Source organism: Zosterops lateralis, assembly GCF_965231275.1.
Source record: "Zosterops lateralis genome assembly, chromosome: Z".
NCBI classification, from domain to species: domain Eukaryota; kingdom Metazoa; phylum Chordata; class Aves; order Passeriformes; family Zosteropidae; genus Zosterops; species Zosterops lateralis.
In genome coordinates, this window is record NC_139800.1 from 69,589,276 (window position 1) to 69,607,092 (window position 17,817).

Below are 17,817 nucleotides of genomic sequence, written 5' to 3' on the forward strand. Positions count from 1 at the left end.
AGGTTTTTTATTTGGTTGGTGTCTTAGATTACAATGCAAGATATAACCAAAAGTGTGTATGCCATTACCGGCTGTTAAAACCAGGTGGGGCAGTGTTCTTTACCTCATCCATGACCCACCCTCCCTCCAGGGGATATCTTCTGTTAATGGGCCACTGAGTCTCACTGAGTGACTGATAAAATTACATCATCCCACTGTGAGATGCTCCACCCAGGGAGAGGAGCCCAGCATTCCTACCTAGATATTCCCAGAGGAAGCCCAGCTCCATCTACATCACCACTGGACCTTCAGAGGGAAACTGCACCCTTCTACAGGATCATCTCTGCTCCAGCAGAACCACATGTGTCACTCCAGGAGGACTGCAGCCACCATTTAATTGGACTGCTACCAACACCCTGATCAACGGGGTGTCAGGTTGTATTCTGACTCTTTCAGTGGTATTTTTTTTTTACTACTGCATTTTTAGTTCAATTTTCCTAGTAAAGAACTGTTAGTCCTAGTCCCATATCTTTGCCTGATAGCTCATTAATTTCAAAATTATAATTTGGAGGAGGGGATTTATATTTTCCATTTTCAGGGGGGCTCCTGCCTTCCTTAGCAGACACCTGTCTTTCCAAACCAGAACAGCTGGTTGTTAGCTCATGCTCAGCACCGAGTAATACTGACAGCCACTCAGATATACTTCACCTACAAGCTTAATCTGTGTTTTAATTACTATTGCAAAACCATCCACTATACTTTCCAATGGCTCCACAATTATGTAACACTAAAAGATAAAAACTCTTTTAACTAAAGGAGACTATCTTATCCACGGTAGTCATAGTGCACTGCATACAGAGGAAGTGGTAAAAATATTGAAATACTGATAAAGTTTAACAGCTTCCTGAAAAAAATAGTTCTCTGTAAAAGGGGATGATGAAAATGCCTTCTGAAACTCTCATTCACTCATAAAATAAAAATGCAAGCTTACAGTTTACAATCAAATGCAAAAAATAATATTCTACTTGGGTATTTATCTTCCTTTTTGAAGCATTCTTCTCTAAAACCCACCAATAAAGCTTTTAAGGCTGCATTAACAAAGAAGCTCATACTCTCTTGTGACACATAAACCTGATGAAACAGTGAAAGATAAGATGCAACCCACATCCGTTAAACATAACAAAGACCTGCACAATATTCAATCACACTTGAAGAGTAAAGCACACTTATTACCGAGCTCTGACACATAAACAAGGCTAACAAAAACTTGATAATGTAAATCCATTCCTAAAGATCACCAAGGATGAAGAGTACAAACACTTACAAAAACTAACTCTTTATATACTTCTCTATGAATGTGGGTATCACGTGTACCCTGTACGTAATTAAGATATATCGTAAGAGATTAATTCAAGGTGCTTCCATGGAAATCTATTCCTAGTGCTTCCACGATATAAGGCAGTAGCTAATCCACTAGAGTGGGAACCAAAGCACAGGTTCATGCAAGGCCTCTTGTAATCACATCAAAAGTTAAAATCAAGCCCAACCATACCAAAACACTGCTTGCAACAAATTGTCACACCAGTTCTTGTGAAGTCATGCTCACCTCAAAGCTCACCAGAGAAAGTATAGACCATAATTAAATAGGACACTGCAAAAATCTTACCCTGGGGCTGAATGTCAGGTGGAGTATTTCCCAGGTACAATATCTCATTTTAGTTACAAACAGAAATACAATACTTACCGCATGTAGTTTTTACAAGGTAACTTTTATCAATGGGTGAGCTACTGTAACCAACAAGTAAAATAAAACATACACTTTCATACTTACTTTTAATTGAAAGAGAATATGTTTATAAAGCTTCATTAGCTCTCAAGAACAGAATTGCTTTGTGATTTTTCTTTTTTTAAAACCCGATGAATTGAAAAAAAAAATGCATTAAAACAAACTCAAGTTTTTCCTAAACAAAACAAAACAAAAAAAGCGCCAAGTATCCCCTTCTTAGGATGAAAGAAACAGGTTATAATTCTTTTATTGCCCCAAACACGATGGCCTTACATCTCTTTTGTCCCAGGATGCATAATTTGCTATTTGAAACAAACATACATGAAACCACACAGACCTCTTTCCAAGACTCCCTGAAATCACAAGTTAGGGACCAAGTGTCTTTCTCTCTTTTGTGCCTTTAATAGAATGGATGGCATGCTTAGCTGTTTGTTCCTCTGTTTTTCTTTGAGAATGCCAGATGACCCTCACACAAAAGAAGAAACTGAATCAGCCTTTTATCTCCCCTGCAAAGCCATCGGTCCTTAAGAATCTGGTCAGTTTAGAGACGGAAACAGCTACTATTTTTAGCAGTTTTGCAAAACTGCACTGATTCATACTCAGGCAACTGATTAATTGTTCCAGGATTCTTTTGTAAATTCATCTCCAGGATGGGGTAAAAGCCTAAGAAAAAGCATTCCACACTAGTCTGGTCATTCACTGAACCATATCCAAAAACTCTACAGTAGTGTAATGATTACTTGAGCTGGCAGTCAGGCTAAACTCAAAGAGTTGTCAGCCAGGGAACTCCTGAGGCATTACCATTTCCAGGCAGGTTTCTTCAAAAAAGAAAGGGAGGGATGGCATACTATTCAGTGGAGTACTTCTCAGTGGTTCAGATTTAATCTAGATTTTCTAGAAAAACCTAAAGGAAATTTGTGGTGTGACATTCTTTCTGATGGGCTGTATAGACTTCTTTAAACACCAGAATGTGGCAACACTGCAGTTCAACAGTACTTTTCTGAATAACTTGCTCATTTCTTCCCTTTAAATATACATACTACCTCTCTAAAGGGATTTCTCTAATAAAGAAGTATGGAATAAACTGCAACCTTCAAAATACGTTAATTTTTTAGTTAAAGAAGTAACAAGCAAACAAATAAGTAAGAAAAAATACCCTAGAAATAGTACAGTGGTTGTAACAGTTCTGTTTTCTTTTAGCAGTCTGACATTTCTTCACAAGTGATGGATCCAGTTATTCTCATGCACTAAAGCTTCTTTCACGTGTATTGTAAGGACAGAAGTTGGTCAGAGACACCTTACATATCATCAAGTAACAAGATTCACCAGCCTAGTTCTACCACTTGACACTAAAACAAGACAAACACTTCTAGACTGTCTCAGCAAGTAATAAAAGTCAAAGCCTGAAACCATGCAGGAAGGTCCAAGACTTTCACTCCTGTAGAACTCGAGATGGACTGGCTTAGTTCTAGACAAAGTTCCCTTTTGCCTCCCACCCTTTCCCACCATAAAGAGCTTACAGATCTACAACCAGAAAAGCGAAAATAGGATTCACACCCAGTATAAGGTGCCGCTTTCACTGAAGGAGATATAAGTTGTTTTCAGCCAAGATTGCAGCAGCACCTCCGACTGAAATAATTTACTTCAATACTAATTCTAGTGCATATAAAATAATATAAAAATAGCACTGTTAAGAAACCCCAAACCAACAAGACAAACCCTCACCTTCAGCCTGAGGTAACACATGATGTATCTTAGGAACAACACTACTTCATTGAATCATAAATTTTTGCCTCTTTTAGATGCACAACACTGCTTCTATTCTTACGTTAAATACTCAAAAGATTGAAAATAGGGAGACAAAAAAATGACGTAGCTTCAAAATCTTGACTTTTATTCAGGGAAAAACCCCACCATAACATAAAAAAACCCCTAAAACTTGGAGTATGGAATAGGGGGATTGAAAAACACAACAGAACCTATACACGTTTGCATGTACAAATGAGGAAGCTCAAAATTAAATTCCAAGAAAAAAAAGTATCAGTGAAGTCCTATTTCCCCCACATGTAGAACACACTGAATACTGTCAAAGGATTCTCTTGTTTTTTAAAAAATTCTCCAGAATTAGATGTTGCATATAAACATGGCAGAGACAAAACAGCCAATTCAGTTTATACGCAAGCTCTAGAGAATGCCAGAACGTTTTTCTTAGTACACTACTATTTTTGTTGTATATTTACCTTCATAGTTTTTTCCTTTTAAAGATCATCTAAGCCACTTGTCACTACAAAATTATCATATTCACAGGATATGACGATAATCCCAACACCAGAAGGCAGTATTTTTAGAACAGGAGAATATAATTTCGGAAATCAACACACTAGTTACCAGTCAATATGGAATGGAAGTATTTATAAAAGCCTTGAAGTCTGGAAATCCCATTCAGGAGAAGGATGGTTCTTTCTGTCTACCAGTTGTGCCTGTTTTATAATTATTATTACACAGATTTAAACAAGTATGTGCACATGGTTCCAGACAAAAGAAAAACACTCAGAAAAAAAAACCAAAAAACAAAACAGTAACAGAAAAAAATGGAGATTGCTCTTTATTTTCATACAGCTACAGAGGGGAAACACTGTATCTCAGGGGCACAGCTGAAGCATGATTTTTGGAATAATGTGGGGGGGAAAACAGACAAAAAAGGCATAGCTGTTGCATAATTGCGCATGGAGTTTTCTACATTTTTTACACTCCTGATTAAATTATCCAATCTTAAAGAAATACATGAATGCTTATCTACTGGTAATTACATTTTGTCAGAACAAAAATATTAGGTACTTTTCTGTAAGCAAATTCTAGCAAGATTAAGGCACATTTTTTCTCCTATTGACTGAAATATCAGGCAAACCACAGAGCTTTCATCACCCCATTCCATATGCACGTAAACAAACAATGTCAGAACAGATAGGATGCAATTGAGTACATTTTATTGATTCTGAAAGACTATGCATTTCCTCCATTATAATTAACTTCTGTGCAAACAAAGACAAGCTCCTTGCATTAAAGATATAACTACGCAAAACTGCTTAAAACTTTGTGCTGGAAGAAAACCTGGCCAGATCACACAGACAAGGTGATCTCAGGCAAGGTGGTCTCAGCTCCCCACATCCAGCCATGGTGAGGTTAAGCATTTATCCCCACACAAAACATATGTATAATTGTACACATGACCAGCCATAGGGCAAGGGGGGAGGTAGAGGGGGAGGGCATCTTAATTGCAAACCAGCATATTCCTAGCATCAGGTCTTGAACTCAATTTCCTTGCTCAAACAAGGTCAGAAATTTATCTAGGATTTCTATCTGAATACTAACTCCCCTAAATATCAGGGAAAATATGCAGAAACTGACCACAACATCTCATGTGCCAACCAGCTATTTTTTCTCACAGTTGTTTTGAACAGGGAGATTTCAAATTGCATAAAAACCCACCACAATTTAAGGTATTGCTGTACTTATGACTAACTTGATTGAACAGAATATGCTCAGAACTAATGCTCTGCAGGGCAACTAAATCAGTCTTCTCTACTGTGATAGACTTTATGACCCCACAGATTCCAGTGGAATAGGTTCATCTTGCCATTTGGTGGAAAAGCTCTTTGTTTTGTTACAGACTAGGTTTCCGTTGCACTAACCCACTAAACTAACTCACCCCATGACTGCTGTAGGGAGAGAAGAGCACCAGCAAACTATTCTTTTCAGCATTGAATTAACTTAACATCCTCAAAAAATGTTAGCATTACCTTAGATAATGTTCTAATCTCTTCTCTTGTTAGATAATATAAACTGAAAGACTTCCCAATTTATCCTATTCAAGTCTTTTTTTTTTTTTTCTCCTTCAAGAACTTCTCCTTCAGCCAATGTTTAAAGTAACTATCTCTCTCTTCATCTTTTTGAAAGTCACTAATTCTATGGTGTCCTTCTATAGGTCAGTATTATTTTTAAAAAGTATGTTTCTTTCTTTCAAGTAGTCCTTATCCTTTCCCCTCAGTCCTCCTGTAATCCTGCTTGTTTTCTGCTCAGAATGGAGAAAACACAGCAATGATTAATGACACCACTATAATGGAAGATATCAAGAGTGCACCCAAACATGCACCCCTATAAATGACCTAACAGGATTATATAGGAAAAACTAACAGAAACCCTGTTTCTGTTATGAACTGTTTGAATGTGAAATCTGAACACCAAGTCAAAAGACTAGGTGTGAGGAAAAACAAATCAAGCCCATTAATAAACACGAAAAAGAAGCTCCTGACTCCAAACTACTACTACTATGTCATTAGACAGACACTTTTTAAAGAAACACATGTATTATATACTGGCTGATTGTGCCTAAGATGCCGAACTGAAAACCAACAACCAAAAAAATGGAACAGAAAACCAACCAACCAAAAAAGAATCAACAAAACAATCCTAATTTAATCTCCTAAACTAAACCAGAAAAGACACACAATTCCTAAAGCCATAAAGGAAGACACTGTAAACAATTAAAATTGCATTAAATACATAAACATACTTTATTTTTAAAGTGTCAAATATCAAAGTTAATAGGTATCAGAATCAGAAGGAGGATTGATTTCTTCAGTTTATCTAAAATATTATAATTTTCTATATTAATATCCAAACTAATAGCTAGGCAGTTGAGAGAGAAAAAAAGAGCACATATATCTTCATACTAGAAAGGAAAAAAATTCTCAGTCCAAAAGGAATTAAAGATACTCAAAAGGCACATTATTGTCACTGTTCTTCCTATTCTTCTAATGCACCACATCTATTGCAATGAATAGTATTTAAAACTGTCATGAGTCATGTATACTAAGCATTTTGCTTAAGGAATGTCAATAGAGGACCACTTTCCCCAAAACAGACTTAAGTGTTTAAATAAGCCAAGGAATGTTATGATCAAATAATAGAAAACAGGTACAGGTTAAGAAAAGTTATTTGCATACTGTATATGCATGGAGGGGAGAAAGAGAGGTACATTGGTGGACTTGTACAACACATACCACCTTAATGTATAATTTCCTGTGACATCAAAGCCCTTCATTAAATATGGGATGAGCGCTAATTGCTGAGGTTTTGTTTTAATAGTAGTTTTTTTAAAGTGAACGTTTTTCTCTTAGGTAATACTCCCATTACATAATTTGGACAACCTTCTTATGATTAAAAATACAGCTCTGCAAATTTTAATTGTTAAAAACCTTTTAAGTATTTAGTAAGTAATTTTTTTTTTTTTACTTCAGGGATTTTTGCTTCCCCCCTTTTTTTTTTATACTCATGAAAATTACCTAGACTTTGTCATTACACTTAAATTACACTAATCTATGTAATTGGTTCAACTAAAACACACTTTTTGCATTCAGTGAACAATCCAACAGAGCAAACTAAAAAAAAAGCAACACTGTAACTTCAGTGTGAGGATACATAAAAATTATTCAATATGAAGCAAACGTCACTCACCTTCCAGTCTCATGAATTGCTAAAATAACACTGGATAACAGAATGTACGGAGAGATGCTTATGATCTTTAGTGAGGGCTGAATAATCTTCACGTACATGCTGTGAACAGCCCCTGTATGCATACTGACATCATCAGTAAAGACTTGGAGGCAAAGGATACTATGGTAACCATGCAATGTGCTGAGAGAGAAGCCTTTAATTGCTTTAACAACTTCCTGAGGCTTGTGCTACCAGGTTTCCATTTGCTCAGAAAGAAATGAAGGTTGTCACAGAGGCAGCGAATGCGCTACTGCGCAGAAAAAAAAATCCTGCACCGAATCCTGATTCTACTAATTGTGATGCGACTTTTTAAATGACAAGTGTCATAGCTTGAATCCATTATTGAAATCTTCTGACATCTGCAAGATCTGCAAGGAGTCACAGGTCAAGAAGCAATACTGTCAGGTAGTAATTTTATAAGCATTTCCATTTTCTCTATTTGCATGCATTTGCACCATCATATTAGATACTATCTTCTTCAAGTCATAGCAGAGTTTTAAGGGTAGAATGCTCTTCAGCACCAGGGGCTAAAACAGTGTTCACAACAAAACCTGAAGTCCAGCTAATACTAAAGCTCAGGTGTAATATAAACTGACATGCTGAGAAACAAGGTTTTTACCCTGGTATCATGTCTCTTTCAACTTCAATGACTATTAGTCAGTAGATCGCTTCGGAAGGACAAAACTCCAGGAAATATTACCAGCAGTGACGTGATATGGCCCAAAGATAGCTGAGTAAGATGATTTTGGCTGTTTTCCAGAAAACTGGAGTACTGTCTCTTCAGTTTGTACACAAATAGCTCAGAAGATATTTGTTTTCTCAAAACTGAAGAAGAACCATATGACTAACAATCCAGTCAGAATTACAGTTAGTTGGGATTCTCCCAGTTTAGACTATCTAGAAGGGCCACCATATACAGATTTTTAAATCAATGTCATTGTTTCAATTCTAAGATTAATCAAACCCTTGCGAAGAAGTTATGCTTTCCACAGTTAGGTTGGGAGTTCTGATCATCAAATGCATAGGTTAAGAACACTACTTGGCCAGCCACTTTCACAACTAGATGTCACTTGGTCTTGCCAACCAAATTTTGCACTTATTTTTAAAAAGCGCATTTCATGGCCCCCTTTTTAAGCACAAGTGCAAATTCTCTCAGATGCTTCACACATACGCCACTTTTCACAGGAAATTTTCTGCACATACACGGTTTCAAAACCTTTGATCTAAGGAGCATAGTGTATTGCCCTCCACCTCAGTACCTTTATGTATATAACGCTATGGACGCTTCAGGGGAAAGGCAGAGAAAGAACAGAAGAAAAAAACAGCTGGAGACTTGCCTTTATCACAAAGTTACAACTCAGTTAAGTTCCCACTACCTGCAGCAATGCAGAAAGCCATAACAATGTTGATCCTCTGTTGAGACCAGTATTATGCCTCCAATGGACACTAACAGCACTCACCCATGCATAAGTACAGAGAAAAACAGCAGCTGAAAACTGCAGCTCAACAAAAGCAGAAGACTGTACCCTTTCTGGTCCCTCCAGCTCCACCTTTAGAGGACTGATGTTACAAGCAAGGTAGCTCCTGCTAGGAAGCCCAAAAGTTGAAAAGCCACAGCAGTATGAACAGTGAAACTTCTAAATCCAAGGTATATGAGATATAAAGGTGCTTACCACCTCAAATTAATTTCCAAGTTGATAGCTTAAAAAAAAAATAAAAAGGAAGAAAAAAACCCCCACATCAGCCTGAAGCCAAATATAAAAACTTGTTCTAAAATTGAAGCACTAAACTTCTGACTATTGAGTGGAAAACATAGTTACAAAGGCTGAAAATGAAAACACACACAATTTTAAATTGCTAGATGACACACGGAGCCTTTAAACTGACATTTTTCCAAAATACATTTCCCACAGTCTCCGTCCTGTTTTGAAAAGGGGAAGAGGGGAAGATCAGATAGTAGCTGCAGATCTCGTAAATTACATCCAACCTCTCAAGAGGATGTAATAATAAATAAATCCAACACCTCAGTTGTTTTGATTTAGTAGCTAAATGACTATCTTAGTTTTTTCCAATGAGAATCTCCGGTAGAAGTATTTCTCTGGGCCAATTCCACAACTTCCTGTTCATCTCTAGTTAACTCACATTACTGCTTTAAAAACTAGGTAAAAGAAAAGGCTTCTTTGTCCAGTCCTCGAACAGTAACTTAACTTAGTGTGGAATGCTAATACATCAGGGTCTGTGCCTACAACATCCCTCTTGCAATTGCTACAGAAAAACCAACAAATTTAGGCTAGATATCAAGTAGGGATAAGGGTATTGGAGGCTGATCAAACATACAGATAACATTTTTTCCTCCTTCTTAGTATTTCTTTGAGCTGAATAAAGTCTGGTTTCAAGAGGAAAAAAAATCCCACAATAACCAGTCATTTTATTATTGTATGTCTGTAAACAGGCACAAGCTTAGGATGTCAGCACTGAATAGGACTGCAAATAACGATGCAATGGCATGTAGAAGGACCATCTTGACATCGTTTTTGAGGCCACATGTAATGGTTTCCTCTTATGCCTAAACTTCTAGGACTATTATACTAACACTTCACAATCGTTCAAGATTCTCATTTCTGCAGCAATAGAAAGAATCAAGGAGTAGCTCAAGCAATCACAACAGCATATTCTGAAGTCCTGCTTTTATTAAGAGAGATTTCAATCTATTTCCTGGCACTCTTCCACAAATCTCCTCCTCTACTCAAGAAGGTAATTTGAGGGCTGGAACATCTCTCCTCTCAGGCTGATTCAGTCTGGATCAGGGAAGACTACAGGGAGATCTTATAGCATCCTCCTGTACCTAAAAGGGGTTTACAAAAAAGTTGGAAAGATATTTTTTTAGAAGGACATGTACTGTTAATACAAGGAGAAATGGCTTTGAACTGAAACAGAGTATGTTTAGATAACATATAATAATGTTTAGATAAGATATGAAGGTGGTAAGGCACTGGCACAGGTTGTCCAGAGACAGCATGGATGCCCAATCCTGAGAAGTGTTCCAGGACAGGTTGTATAAGGCTCTGAGCAACCTGGCCTAGTAGTACATGTCCCTGTCCATTGCACAGGAGTTCAAACAAGGTGATAAGATCCTTCCAACCCAAACCATTAAACAATCCTATGAGTTTCTATAAAATCTCCCCTCCATATTGAAATCTGGGCATATGCTCTTTAAGGCAGTAATGGTCTACACCATTTAACTCATGGTTAAAATATTGCTGAAAATAATAATAATAAAATAAATAGATTCTTTTTTGTCAAAACAGGAAATACTGAATTACTATTACACATAAACCTCCATACTATTAGAATGATGGAATGTAAGGGATAACAAATACCAAGTTAAATTAGAAAATATTTTTAATTAGGAGATTCATTGTGTTTTATTTCATATATGTAGACATGCAACTAAATGAGAGATTTCTCTAATTTTCTATAGTGACACGTTGCCAAAACAGAGCTATAGTTCTTATCACAATCAACACCAGTGGCAAAAAGGAGTTGATGCTCCAGTTGATGCTCCAGCATCAACTCCTTACTCTAAAGCACTGGTTTCTCAACTTAGTCATAACAAGCAAACACACACATATAAATAATTCAGAATTGTGCAATAATATATAGAAATTGCATAAAGAGAAGTATTTTAATTACTTCATGTGGTTCTACTATCAAGTCTCTGCAGATCTGGCTCTTACTTAACACCAGTTCCACTGCAAACATTTGGACTGGGCAGTCTTAGAAGGCTTTCACAGAAACAGTGTTAATAGCAGAATGCTACCATGACTTCCTTTTTACAGACATTGGTTATTCCTGCACATATCTTCACAATAAACACGTTTGCTGATGTTGCCATGCTGGAGGAGGGGACCACTGTGCACAAACTGCTGGAACAACTATGACTGCCATCAATCTCTTCAGGGAAAGGGAGGGGGTGGGGAACAAAGCAGCAGCACAACTGCTGTTCTCAACAGGCCACCTTGTTTGTCTCAGCCACACAAACCTTTTCCCCTTAAAGGCCTGGAATACATCCTATTTCTCTAAGTCTATGCATTCCCTTAATTAGCCTTCTTAAAGAACATCTCCTGCCTGAGCAAACGTGCTTTATGCAAAACAAATATAAACTACAAAAATGAACACCAGAAAGAGACAGGACTTTACTTCTAAAATAGATACAGCATAAACTACTAACAAATTGTACCTAGGCACTTGTACTGATATGTTCACATTTGGAAAAATCTAATTGCTCTGTAGGTCTTTTCTACACTTCAAATACAGCTCTGGAAATTAAGGTCTACAGGTAACACTGAATCCTGATACCCATATGCAGTATGTCCCTGTAACATGGATCCCAAGCAGGATATTTGAAACACACAAAACGTTTTTTTTGTAGAAAACAAGACTTCTAATAACTCTGATACATTTCTTTAAAAGGACTCTCAGTGCACACAAGAGGCATTTTTAATTGCAAATATAAGATATCTTTGTAGAGGTGGAACAGTACACATCACCATTTGAGAACAAAAAATGAGGCTCTGAGACTGCTGTCTTTGTTGTTCAAACTTCATTTCATTTCACATTTCTGTATTTCAAGCAAAAATTTCAAAGTAAATCTCAACTTTGCATCATCTAAAACTTTTAGTCATGCTCTGCCCAACTGTTCCTCACAGAGACTGAAAAAGAAACAGATACTAACCTTCTTCCACCACCTTAATTTTATGCATGCTCAGTGACCAAATGCCTTCTGCAGCTCTGCCAATGGAATAGTTAACAGAGCTTTCTATAAAAATCTGACAGGAAAATTTCCTGCTTTGCCCTAAAATAGGATTGGCCCTCAGTCATTAAAAGCCACCATCTCTTTACTGCTTCACTGATTTGAGGGCTGACTAAAAGTGCATCAAAGGTCAGCTAAATGCTTCAGAGAACCAAATACCCACACTTCAAAATTCCTCACTCTACTCCACTGCAGTAACTTTAACACTTTCATCCCAAAGAGTATGTTCAGTTTACACTGCTTCCAAATCTCAGAGGTCTCAGGGACACATCCATACCTAACTAATTCTGGAATCAGAAAAGTATCTGAAGGGCTTTTTTATAATCACCTCATTTTGCTATTAAAAAAAAGCTAGGCACTGGAAAATACCTCAACCTGCTTACGGCACAAGAGTATATTACTTCCCATTAATGTTCCCAGCCTCAAACTCTACCACTGCAAGATGAAGTGTGGGACAGTGGCCTTTTGTGAGTTACCTTTCCAGACAAGCAACCCCTAAATGAAAAGAAAATGAGAGAACTTGACATCTGGCTACAGTCTCTCTACTATAACTGCAAAATGTCTGACAGAGGACAGGTAAGAAGGATTAGAATATTGGACCTAGTTTTCATTCTGAAGTGATTTACAGATTCACAACTAGCACATCTCCAAGCTAGGTGTTTTACAGATGAAGTGCGTTATTTCTATCTTCCAGCAGCTCCTCTCTAGCCTCTACAGAGAAATATAAAGGTCATTTTTGATCATGGAATCCTTAATATTTAATTAGAACATGTGAATGCCTTGCAGAACAACTGGTAGGCAAGCTGAGCAAGGCAAGACACATTTACTAATTTAGCTCAGCTGAGACAGACTTCACAGCGAAAGGAGCAACTTACACTCCTGGTTATGTTTTGATTCTGGTCCTATAGGTGAGCAAATACAGTTTATGGTGAAAGCTTTATTTTTATTTGAAGATGACTCAAAATGGCCAAATTACTTATAAGACAAGAGACATGCTTGATTTAGTCAACTGAAACAAAGGATTTGCACCATTGATAGTGAAACGGAAGTTAGAGTAATGGTCTCTGCAATCAAGAGCAACACAAAGTTGTAGTATTTTCTCAAATAAAGTTTCACATATAAACAAGACAGCATGGATATAAAAATAGAACCAATGCCACTGCATTATGTTTTTGTTACTGATTTCTTTGCCTTATACATAATAAACCTATGTAGGTACAAAGACAAACATTGATAAATTTTTGAAGGAGTAAAAAACATGGAAAACTGCAGAAAACTGCTTTTGATGGGGATTTATTATTTAAATGGAGCTTGCTTCATCAGTGTGCAGAAAAAAAAAAAAGTAAACAGAAGCAGAGAAATGTAGGATATGGGGTTATAATTGTTATAGTTAATAAAACTTACATTTACCAGAAAGCCCTGTAGGAGGGCTAACTGTTCCAGCTGCAGCCTGGAATAGTTAAAGGCTGGCTGGGAGATGAGAGACAGCTACACATGGACAGCAGGCTACAGCTGGGCCAGCCAATGGGTGCCCTTCTTCTGTTAAATTTGGTTATGCCTGGTGAAAGCTGAAGGTATAAAAGAGGAGTGCTTTGTAAAATAAAGTGATTTCCTTTGCATGCACAAAGGGGTCTGTGTCTTTGTTCCATCATTGCTACAGAGAAGGTATTTTCTTTATAGTATATTGGAAAGAAAGAGCTAGATGCTAAGAGAAGCAGGACATTAACTGACCCTCACACAAATCACCTTTGTGCTTATCTGCACACAAATCTATTAAAACACCCTTCTAGTATATCCATGTCTTTTAAATACAGCAACACAACCTACATACAGTGATAATCCTTGGCTGAAATATCACAATATTATTAAAATTTCATTAAAAACATATTCCATGCTTATATATAAACACTAAACTGACACAGAAAACAGTGCTTCAAGGCAGACAGCTGACTGCAGATGTTTTCTCTCACATGTTAGACAAAAGCTAGCCCAGAGCAAGACCTCAAACTGTCAACAGCAGCAATGACCACCACTGAAACAAAACAACTCCATTGAATTACTGCATAAAGTACTTTATATGCATGTAGAGGCATATAAGGAACCTTACTTGAATCAATTTCTTGGTCTCCTTATATGCTAGAAAATGTCATACTAAACATCACAACATTATCACATCCAGGGTAAGTCTAGAGCAAGGACCTTTGATAATGTCAGGAAATACCTAACCCAGCTGGACATACATAAGCCCCTGGGTCCTGATGGGACACACTCACAACTGCTGCTCTTCATTATCTTTGATCATTCATGGCACCTAGGAAAGGTGAACGAGGACTGAGGGAATCCTCTGTGAGGCTGAGTAGGAGCCCAGTGACGTTGCTGAGAATCTAACTTGGGAGATTTTCAAAATCCATCTGGACATAGTCCTGGGCTACCTGCTTTAGGTGATTCTGCTCCATCAAGGTGGGTGTACACAGTAAGCTCCAGAGGTCCCTGCCAACCTTGACTGTTCTGTGACTCTGCAAACAAAACTAATAGTTATTTTATCTGTCACTAGATATTTTGAATTGGAAAAGATGTATGTGCAAACAATACAATGAGAAAACACTAACTATTTCTATGTAACTTGTCCCACAGGACTATACACACATGAGCGCCCCTGGAATTAGTTGTATTATCTTAAACATCAAGTTTTGATTTTTTATTGGTAATTTTATTTGGTTTACATGCCCAAGTACTAGCAGTGAGATGCCTGCAGGGTGGCTTCTGTGAGGAGAGAATGTGCCAAGAACATGTGGTATCACATCACCAGAGCAGGGGACTGAGACACTCAGCCAGGAAGATGGTACTTCTGGGAAAGTACACTTATGAAATGTCAAAGTGTTGCACAGCAGAGTGTAAAAGCCACAAGCAAGGGACAACCCTGCAGACACCATCAAGAGTGATGAGAGGAAGAGGTGCTTCAAGAAGCAGGGCCTGCAGTGCCTGAAATGCCCCTTGTTGAAGCAGATACCAACCTTGCAACCCATGAAAGACTCTACGTCAAAGCAGCTGGAAATGCCCTAAAGAAAGCTGCAGCCCTCTGAGAGCCCATTTTCTGTATTTTCAATTTGCAATAAAATTAATTTTTCTCAAGTCAATCTCTTTGCTCATGATGGTATCTGATGAATGATCTCCCAGTCTTTATTTACCTTGAGCTGTTCCACCTCTACTTTCTAAGCTCAGCCTGTTGAGGAGAGAGAGGGAAAGAGCAACTGAGTGGGAATCTGGTAAGGCCAGCCAAGCCCAGCCCATACCATATCCCGTGAAGATTTCAAAATAAACAGGCCATACTCAGTCAGTGATTGACACAACTGTTCAGACTCTGATTTCATCAAAGTAGTAGCGCAATAAGTAATGAAACAAGGCAAGTCACCTTTAGATATGATTATGCCAACCCAGCCGCAACTGAAATTTCAACTTGCAGTGCAGAACACAGTCAGCAAGTGATAATTGCTGCCCTTGACAACCAATATCCATTCATTAAAAAACAAACACAAAAAAAAATAACATCCACAACTTCAAAGAGAAGTAATAACCAGATATAACACTTGACAAAGATCTTACCTCAAAAAGCACCTGGTCTAAAGCATCAGTTCATTATTAATAAATGAATATACATTATTATAATTAAAAATAGGTTATATATTCAAATAATGTATACATACATACAATAACTCAGAAATTCTTCCTAAGCAAACAACTGCAGGTTCTATGTAGGTCAAGTTGTCTTGACAGGGATGAAAAGATGAAATAAAGCACAAATGCTGATCTTCCTGATTTGAACATCAATCAAAGAAAAGATTTATTGCTTAATGATAACCACGATAACTAGAAGACTGAGCCCTGTTGTGAATGTACAGGTTCTTAGCACTGACCAACAGAATGACTATAACATACTATTAGAAAATATGTTCCATTCTTTGGAAATGTTTGCTCCTGAAAAAAATCTAGTAACAAAAATTCAAAAGTTCAGGTGCAGTTTTCAACAGTGGCCTTTTGAATTCAATGGAACAATAACTCCATGTTGATTTCTCCAACTCATTCCTCAAGAAAAGAAATACCACATGACGGAAGTAAATAAAATTTAGAGGAAGCAACAAACTATTGAACCATTAAATACAGAAATACAAAAACCCAAAACCTACAGAAAACCTAATTCATAAAACCAAAAAACAGATAAAAAACTATTTTAATGCATATTTTGAAGGCATAACTAAGGAAGCTGAGAGTTACTTTTAAAATTTTTAAAAAATGAAATGTAGAAATAAAAAAAAAAGGAGGAAAACCAAAACACTCTCAGAAATGTGGGAAACATGTAAGATTACCCTTCAGTATATTATTTTTTAATAAGCAACTATTATAAATGTGACTGACAGAAAAAATAAAAGGAATCAATAAGACTACAAGCACCAAAAATAACAGCTCTAACATTCTAATACTTGTGGGGAGTATTGTCAAAATAGCACTCCTTCTCTGCATGGACATAAAAGGTTTTGACAAGACAAGGTCAAGTGATAGATCCAGTTATCTGAAATAAAAGCCACAAAGAATAAAGTTACCTTTCCTTTAGTTTCCTCCCTCTCCCAGCTTCTTTGCAATTGTAGAGAAGAAATTCACAAATTTCAAGTTGGAGACTACCTGACTAGAGCAAGGGAGAGAGAAATTAATGGGAGTGACTTTGAGAAAAATACAGCCTGCATTGAAAGTCTTTTTGGTTTTAAGAAATAAAAAAAAAAACAAAACAAAACAAAACAAAAAAAAAACCCAACTAGCTCATGCATTTGTCAAGATTACCAACAAACTTTAGTAACTACAGATGGTATCTTATACCCGAAACTGCCAACGTACCAAGAAACATGAACTCTGAAAAACTTTCATATCATATTTCAGTGAACCCAGATTCTTCAAAAAGCACTCACATCTAACAGTCTATTTCATAAATGTATTGTGCACAAATATCCACTAAATGGGTAGACAGAACAGAATTTCAATAGAAGAGATTATAGAGAACAGGGTAACTAAGTATTGAGAACACCATTTGTAGCAGCAAAACCTGCGAATGACCCAAAAAAGACAGGAAACTGTATTTATGCAAACAAATATAGCTGGGTTTGATATTAATTACATCATTAATCCTTTCTGTTTTCAAGTTCAGGACCTAGATGTTTGCATCTTCCAGAAGCAGTCAAATCAAGGGAACATGCTTGGCCAAGGTCAGATACTCCTGATTCACTGTTAGGCCCTAACAGTAGGTTTGGTACAGAACACTGGAAGTTCACAGAGAGGAACCATCCTAACACAATCATTCCTCCCTCTGGGCTGTGATGTGGCAACCGGAAAAGCCCCAGTGCAGCTTTTCAAAGTTATCTAAGCAGCAATACTGGCTTGAGAGCACTTTTGTTACTATCGTTACACTAAGCTCAGGTTTTATTCCACTTTATCTAAGAGCTTTAAGACCAGTGCTGCTCACACTGGTAATATATTTTTTTCCAAGTTTCATTTTATGCAATTTAAGTATCAGAGATGGCAATAAAGGAAGTACTTCAAAGAAAATTGACTTCCCTAAACAGAAGAGATACTATTCCACGCCTGTTAGATCCATTTCCTACATAGTCAGATTTCTGGATCTAGAGCAAGACCATTT

General features: G+C 37.1%; 1 protein-coding gene across 6 annotated transcripts in view; it reads right to left on the bottom strand.

Moving 5' to 3' along the window:
* PAM (peptidylglycine alpha-amidating monooxygenase) overlaps nucleotides 1-17,817 on the bottom strand; it is a 123,744-nt gene that overhangs the window by 91,569 nt on the left and 14,358 nt on the right. The window contains exon 2 of one of the 6 annotated variants that reach the window (XM_083883400.1): nucleotides 16,733-16,811. The exons of 4 other annotated variants lie outside the window; for them this stretch is intronic. The gene's annotated coding sequence lies outside the window, so the exon portion shown is untranslated. Of the gene's footprint in view, nucleotides 1-16,732; nucleotides 16,816-17,817 lie in introns of all 6 variants that reach the window. One more of the 6 variants, XM_083883401.1, reaches the window with a different exon arrangement.